This window comes from Hypomesus transpacificus, chromosome 4 (assembly GCF_021917145.1).
Source record: "Hypomesus transpacificus isolate Combined female chromosome 4, fHypTra1, whole genome shotgun sequence".
NCBI lineage: Eukaryota > Metazoa > Chordata > Actinopteri > Osmeriformes > Osmeridae > Hypomesus > Hypomesus transpacificus.
Window position 1 is genome coordinate 1,372,279 of NC_061063.1, and position 7,568 is coordinate 1,379,846.

The window sequence follows — 7,568 nt, forward strand, 5'->3', positions numbered from 1 at the left end:
TCTTGGGCCCAGAGGGAGTTGACCAAGAGAATCATGGGTAGTGTCGTTTTTGGGCCCAGAGTGAGCAGTCAGGGGATTCATGTGGCCAGGCTAGAGAGAGGTCGGGGGACAGTGCTTGTAGAGCACTGTCCATCGACAGTGCACTGTAGTTGACATGGTGCAGTGTTTAGGTAAGACCGTAGAGTCTGTCCCCTGAGTCTACTCTGTCCTCTTCCACACCCCTCACAAACACTGACCTGGTTCCCATGGTCTCTCTGTCACAGGGAGGGAGGGAGGGAGGGAGGGAGAGAAAGAGAGAGAAAAGCTAAGAGAGGGTGGTAGAGAGATAATGAGGGAAGGTGGAAAGAAAGATGGAGGAAGAGAGAGAGAGAGAGAGAAAGCATAAGTCTGGAGTGAGATGATTAGGTAGACAACCCAGGGAATGTGAGTCCTTTTCCTTGACATTTGGGCTTGCTGCCTCCCATCACTCATGGCAGAGTGACGTGTGTTGGAAAATGGAGTGTGAGCAAGCACGTAAGACATACATTTCTGCCTGTGTGTGTGCGCTCGCATGTGTGTGTAGGTCTGCTTTGGTGTGGATGTGTGTGGTTGCTTCAGTGTGCCTGTGTCTGCGTACGTATGGACGTGTGCTTTAGTGTGAATGTGTGTGTGTGGGTGTGTTTATGTCATTCATCACAGAGTCCTGGTAAATGGTCCTGCCATGTCAACATATTTGCCCGATGCAGGAGGAATGGCCGGAATGACCGTGAGGATGGAACTGCTAGCAGGCCAGAGATGGATGACCCATCCAGGGTGTTTGACCAGGGTGTGTGACCAGAGGATGTGACCAGAGTGTGTGACCAGAGTGTTCAAGCCACACACACACTATCACACACCCGGGCCACTCAGGGGTCAGATGCTTGTTCACACACATACAAACATAGAGGCAGTGTACTCACATGAGAACATTCTAGTCTATGGGGCTGGCTGGAAAACGGTCTTTGTGCGTGTGTGTCTATTCAGCGCAGTGAAACCGCTGTCATAATAAACCACAACACATCACATTTACCTCAACGGTCAAGACTCATTAGATGAAATTAAGACTGACAATGTTTTAGATCATCTCTGTAATCATCTGGAGGAACACACAAACACACACATACATTTGTTTCACAACACACCCACACACGTCCATCTCTGACACACACACACACACACACAAACACCCTTACTCTCAGATCCGCCTTTTGCACTTTGGTTCCCAGCTCTCAGAGCAGCACTGCATGGCTCTACAAGCTCTGTATAGTTGTTGACAGGGGGCTCGATGTGTGTGTGTGTGTGTGTGTATGTGTGTGTGCAGTGTGTGTGTGAGTGTGGAAGCGGTTGTGTGTTTTTATGTGTGTGTGTTGCTGACCCACTTTCCTGTGAGAGAGTTAGATGGAAAAACAGACTTTCTCAACCTGACACTTCTCCTCCTCCCCTTTCACCTCCTTTCCTCTCTTCTTCCCTCCTCCTCCTCCTCCTCTCCTCCTCCTGAACCATTCCTTCGCTCCTCCCACTCTCCTCCTCATCTCCTCCTCTTCTCCTCTCCTCCTCTACACCTCCACCCCTCTACCTCCTTCTGCACTCCTCCTCTCCTTCTCCTCCATTCCTCCTCTTCTCCTCCTCCTCTACTCCTCGCTGTTTCTTCTCCTCTCCTCCAGTTCCAGCTCCTCTCCTGTTTCTACTAGCCTGGAGTGTGATGGTATCTATGAAAACGTTGCAGTAGATAGAGAAGTTAATGTTTCTGTGATTCTTTTGTCTTGCTGTTTTTAAGGAAGCTGGGAACCAGACGCTTTATTTAGCAGAAGCTATCCAAAAATCATAATCATAATTTTTTTTTTTACTGGGAGTATTTTAAGTGCATGTTAAATTGAGTTTGCCAGTATGTTGATATGGTTGAAAGCTTGAAAAGAACATTTCAAATGGTTCCAATTGTTACAATAATGAATAGAACACAGGCCTTATTTTCACAAAGTTAAACTTGTTGCAAAAACAGGATATGAGCTGGCGAATGCAACCACTGTTTAGTATTTGCCGGAGCACTACGTCTAACATTAGGCAGGGATCCCACACACACACTTTGCTGGGGTGTGTGTATGTGTGTGTGCGTACACACTGCACATTGTTTTGTTGATTCTCTATCAGTATCCTCCTGACTCACACTTGCTCTGGCCCACTGCTCCTTTGCTGTGTGTGTGTGTACATGTGTGTGTACATGTGTGTGTGTGTGTGTGTCTGGCCCTATCGCTCTTCCCCTGCCGGGCGGTGTGAACCAGAGGACTTCTGGCGAAGACAGAAGAGCTTTTGGGATTCTGGGACCTGCAGTCGTATGAATTTTTTATTCTCTCTCCCTCTCTCTCTCCCTCTCTCTCTCCCTCTCTCTCTCTCTCCCTCTCTCTCTCTCTCTCTCTCTCTCTCTCTGTCTCTCTCTCTCTGTCTCCGACACACATTGTCTCCTGCTCATTCAAAGCAAGAGCTCACCTGGTGCCAGTACAAACAGAGCATGAACAGAAAACACACACACACGCTCAAAGACACACATTCTGGCACACACACCATGCAATAAACCCGTGCATGAACAGGAGGAGGAAACTGCCTCTAGACAAGCTAACTTGGTTTCCCACTTTCCAAGCTTTATCCTCCTCTCTGATCCCTGGGTGGAGGAGAGGAGAGGAGGAGGAGAGGTGAGGGGTAGAGGTGAGGAGAGGATTCATGAGGAAGAGTGATGAGGAGGACAGGAGAGGACAGGAGAGGAGAGGGGAGGAGAAACTTTCATCAGTGGTATGAAGAACTTCAATAAGCATTCCTGTAGACAGGAAATGAGCTCAGAATATCCAGTGAATCTGCATCAAGGCAGGGTGACATGTGAGGGTGGATGTTTGTAATAACCTCTATCTCTCTCCTACACTCTCCAACCCTACTCTCTCTCTCTCTCTCTCTCTTTCCATCTCCCTCTCTTTTTCGTTCTCTCCATATAGAAAGCTGTTAACATGTTTACTGCTGTCCATGTCGTGCTCAAAACCCCAACGTTGTCAGGGGTATGGCAAAGGTGTCTAGTTATTGGTGAAAGGCCATCTAAAGTGCAAGGGGTTGTGGGAATGGCTCAACAGCTACCGATGGATCCAGAACATATTCAGCAACTCATAACAACAACAACGTAGAGCATGAGAATGGATATTGTCATTATCATACCAGACACTATCTTATGCATACATATACCGTATACTGTGCATATATATGTGTGTGTGCAGTGAATAGATATTGTACATACTTGTACACCATGCTCATGACTCAACAGACACTATCTTGAGTCTTAAGCAAGACTCAAGATCACATTCAGAACCTTTCTGCATGTATTACTATTATGTTAGGAAGCACTAATGAAACATTGAGAGGGTGAAACAGAGGCTGAGAGAGAGGGAGAGAGACATGGGGACAGAAAAACAGAGAGAGAGAGCGAGAGTGAGTGAGTGAGTGAGTGAGGGAAGAAAGAGTGAGAAAGAGGGTTATGTTTGCATGTGTAATATTATGAACACGGTCTCCGTCAGGATTGACGTTAAGAAACGAATGCAGCTATTGGCTTCTGCCCCTGTCCGTCTCCACCCACCTGACCCTAGAGACCAGGGTGGTGTTGTCTAACCTTGTATCATGACCACACAGTACATCCCTGCCTCATCCAGTCGTTTGAGATGCACACACACACACATACACCAACACACAGATACACACATCCAAGGGCATACACACTCACGTCCCTTACCCACCTATGCACACCCACGCACACACATTCACAAGAGAATAGATGAGTCATTGCACATCTCTTGTCCCTGACGTGTGCTTTTGGTGGCCCAGAAAACAAAGCTGTCAGATGACAATAGCTGTGCCCGCCCCCAGACCCAGACCCAGCCTGGCCAGACTGCCAGCTAAAATGGGAATCAGACAGCCACTGAACCAGACGGCCAGGCAATTTAAACTCCCTGACGCCTGGGTTTTCTTTGTGAATGTGAATTTTCCGCGGGTCTATTGTTTTGAGCACATCTGACTTGAACCCATACGCACACGCACTCAGACACACACAGACAGACGCACACATCCAAACGTGGGGAGAACTGGGGTGAGCTGAGTAAAGATGTATAGCTGAATAACCCAGGATCTTCGTCCCCTGTATCGGAGAAACAGAAGGGGGGTAGAGGGTAAGCTGTGGGTGAGGCGGGGGGACTGTGGGTGAGGGTGGCGTTCTGAGGAGGGGGTGAGAGAGAGTGAGGGTGGAGTTCTGTCGGAGGTGGAAGGGGGCTCTGAGAGTGCATTCACTGAGAGGACAAAATGGACGCGTTTCTCTTCTCTCCCTCGTCAAACAGTGAGAAAATCCCTTGGATCAATAATTGATCAAAGCCATTATAAAGCCCTGTGCTAAGTCATTGTGTGAGTGTGCATGTGTGAGTGTGTGTGTCCTTCATGCACTGTGTGTGGATATGCATGGGTTTGTGAGGAAGTGTGTGTGTGTGTCTGTGTACATGCATGAGTAGGAAAGACAGAAACAAGAAGGAAAGAATGAAAGAGAAAAAGAAAGAGAACAAGAAAGAGAAAAAGAAATAAAGAGAGAAAGCCCCAGGTTTTGGAACTCACTCAACATGTGTGTGTATATCTCTGGCAGTGTGTGTGTGTGTGTCTCTGTCCTTTCCTCAGTCACCATCCTGGATCCCAGTCCTGCACACGTCAAGCCAGCAATTACGCTTAATTAACTATTCTATGCTAAGTTTCTGTGTGGCTTATGAAGAGTGGACTGTGTGTGTGTGTGTGTTTGAGTGTGTGTGTGTGTGTGTGGGGGGGGGGGGGGGGGGGGGGTGTTTGCAGAAGGTAATGGAATTAAAGAGTCTAGATTCAAGAGCTGACAGATTGTAATTAGCTGTTGGAATGAAGAGTGGCATTCCATAACTTGAAGACCATCACATTGTGTTTTACGGACCAGGAAAGAAAAAGAAAAACTAATCAAACAGAAAAACAAATAAAACGTCTCGGATGGAATCGGCTCTTGACAGTGCTGGCTATAGAATCACATTATCATAATCTATTGACGGCTGTCATTTCTGGACTGATGTTGCTGATAGTCATGCTAGAATGTTTTTATCAGTCTAATCAATATATATTTTATCAATCAAACCAATCAATCAAACTCAATAAATGCCCACTGATTTAAATCGCTTTAAAGTAAGGGCGCTTTAGAGTGAAATGTACGATCTGTTTTTCTGTCTGGCTTTCTGCCTGCCTGTCTCTCTCTGCCTGTCTCTTTTTCTGTCTGTCTGCCTGTCCATCCATCTATCCGTCTGTTTCTCCAGCTGCTTCTCCAACTGTCTGTCTTCCTCGGGCAGTACCTAACTGTGTTAACACTCTCCAACTCAAGCTGCGAACTAATCACCAATCCTGACCAATTAGAGCCCTAATCAGAGCTGCTGGCATCTGGCCTTGTTTCAAACGTCCAGCAAAGGAGGAACCTGTCAGGGTGTCCTCTGTTGGCAGGAAAGTGAGTTATGGTAGAGCTGGCCTGATCTGGTCAGATCCATCTTCCCCGGTCAAGTCTGGGTTTGTTCTTTCTGGTCTGTTCTGGTCCGGTCCGGTGAGAGAGAGAGAGAGAGAGAGAGAGAGAGAGAGAGAGAGAGAGAGAGAGAGAGAGAGAGTCCACCTTCCATTGTCAAATACCACATCTGGATATGGATAAGTAGCCTATGGTTGTCATCGAATTTCGTACGGCCAAACTAGCCTGGCAACGCCCGATCTCATCCGATCTCGGAAGCTTAGCAGGGTCGGGCCTGGTTAGTGCTCGGATGGGAGACCGCCTGGGAATACCAGGTGCTGTATGCTCGTTTGCTCACTCACTTGGAAACTGAAATCTTGCAATATACACAAGTAGTCCTTCATTAAAGGGGCTGGAAGCCGTTTTCATTTTGCAGAGAGAGAGAGAGAGAGAGAGAGAGAGAGAGAGAGAGAGAGAGAGAGAGAGAGAGAGAGAGAGAGAGAGAGAGAGAGAGAGAGAGAGAGAGAGAGAGAGAGAGAGAGAGAGAGAGAGATAGAGTCCACCTTCCATTGTCAAATACCACATCTGGATAGATGAACTCATCACAGCCCATAAGAGAATCCTGAATGTTGGAATGATGAGATCAGCACAGTTTAGGTAACAGAATGAAACTATTTTAAGGTTAATAAATGGCAAAACACTTTTTGTCAGCATGGCAAGCATATTTAGTTTTGAGTATTTTAGTTGCCTCTTTGTATTTGACAAAAAGTCTAACGGTGCTGTTAGAATGAGCTTCACACACACACAATCTGTCCAACACACGCACACCAAGTCACTGGTTGTTTTAAGGTACGTTTCCCTATGAGCTACACAGACAAAGATTTTCCTGAGGTATTCCCCTCTCTGTGGCTGTCTCTCTCTGTCTCTCTCTTTCTCTCTCATCCTCCATAGCCTTTAGCGACCCATCTGTTGAAGAAGGGCAGCATGTAGAAGTTGTCGTGTTCACGCTAATGACATAGTTATGTAAGGAGAACCTGCGGTGGCAGAGGGGAGGAGGGTGGAGAGGGAGAGAGAACATTAGAGAGACAGAGAACATTAGAGAAAGAGAAAGAGAGAGAGAGAGAGAGAGAGAGAGAGAGAGAGAGAGAGAGAGAGAGAGAGAGAGAGGACAACTTTCTTCAGGTCTCCTAAAGCACGAACACAGTGAGGTAAAGCTAAAAGTCCCCTGTGCTGTGATTGCCCCCTAGTGGCTGAAGTAACACTCTTCTCGTCATCTCTTTCTGTGTTTAAGATCATCAGATTTCTGGACAAATAACCCCAGGGGTTATCTCAAACTATGATAATATTCATGTTAATTGGATCAATGAACAATAAATATAACTTTTGTTTCTATTCTAAGGCTTCATAGGCAAAATTGACCAACCAGTTGACTGCGTGAAACCTCCAAGAGGAGTACCCTATACATCATCGTCTTCCCCAAAAATAGTCACCCTGTCCCTGGCCTCGCCCGCCCAGATCACCCCCCAATGAATCAAACGGCTGGAACAGAGCTACAGAACGACAAGGACTTATGAGCGCGAGTCATCTCTCCTGTTCTCCTCCTCTTCCTGCCCCTCGCTCCCTCCTCCTCTTCTTTCTCCTCCTCATCTTCCTCCCCTCATTCCTCTCCTCCTCCTCCTCCCCTCATCCTCCTCCTCTTCTTTCTCCTCCTCATCTTCCTCCCCCTCATTCCTCTCCTCCTCCACCCCTTGGCTCCTCTGTTCCTCTTCCTCCTCTGCCCTCCCCTGGTTTCTCTCCTCTTCCTCCTTTTTCTCCATGCATTCCTCCTCATCCTCCCCCTTGCTCCTCTCCTCCTCCTCCTTCTCTTCCTTTTCATCTATCTTGGCCGAAAAGATAAATGATCAGATGTGTTTCTGGGCTCTGTATGAGAAGAACCCAGTGGACTGCTGCTGTGAGGACAGACTCATCTGCTTACACACATACACACACACAGACACACACACACTCAAAGATTTCCACTTACACACAACATCAG

At 47.2% G+C, this 7,568-nt stretch overlaps 1 pseudogene; it reads left to right on the plus strand.

Annotated features, from left to right (window-relative positions):
• Positions 1 to 5,761: 5,761 nt before the first annotated feature.
• Positions 5,762 to 5,880, plus strand: LOC124467620 (annotated as a pseudogene).
• Positions 5,881 to 7,568: the final 1,688 nt, after the last annotated feature.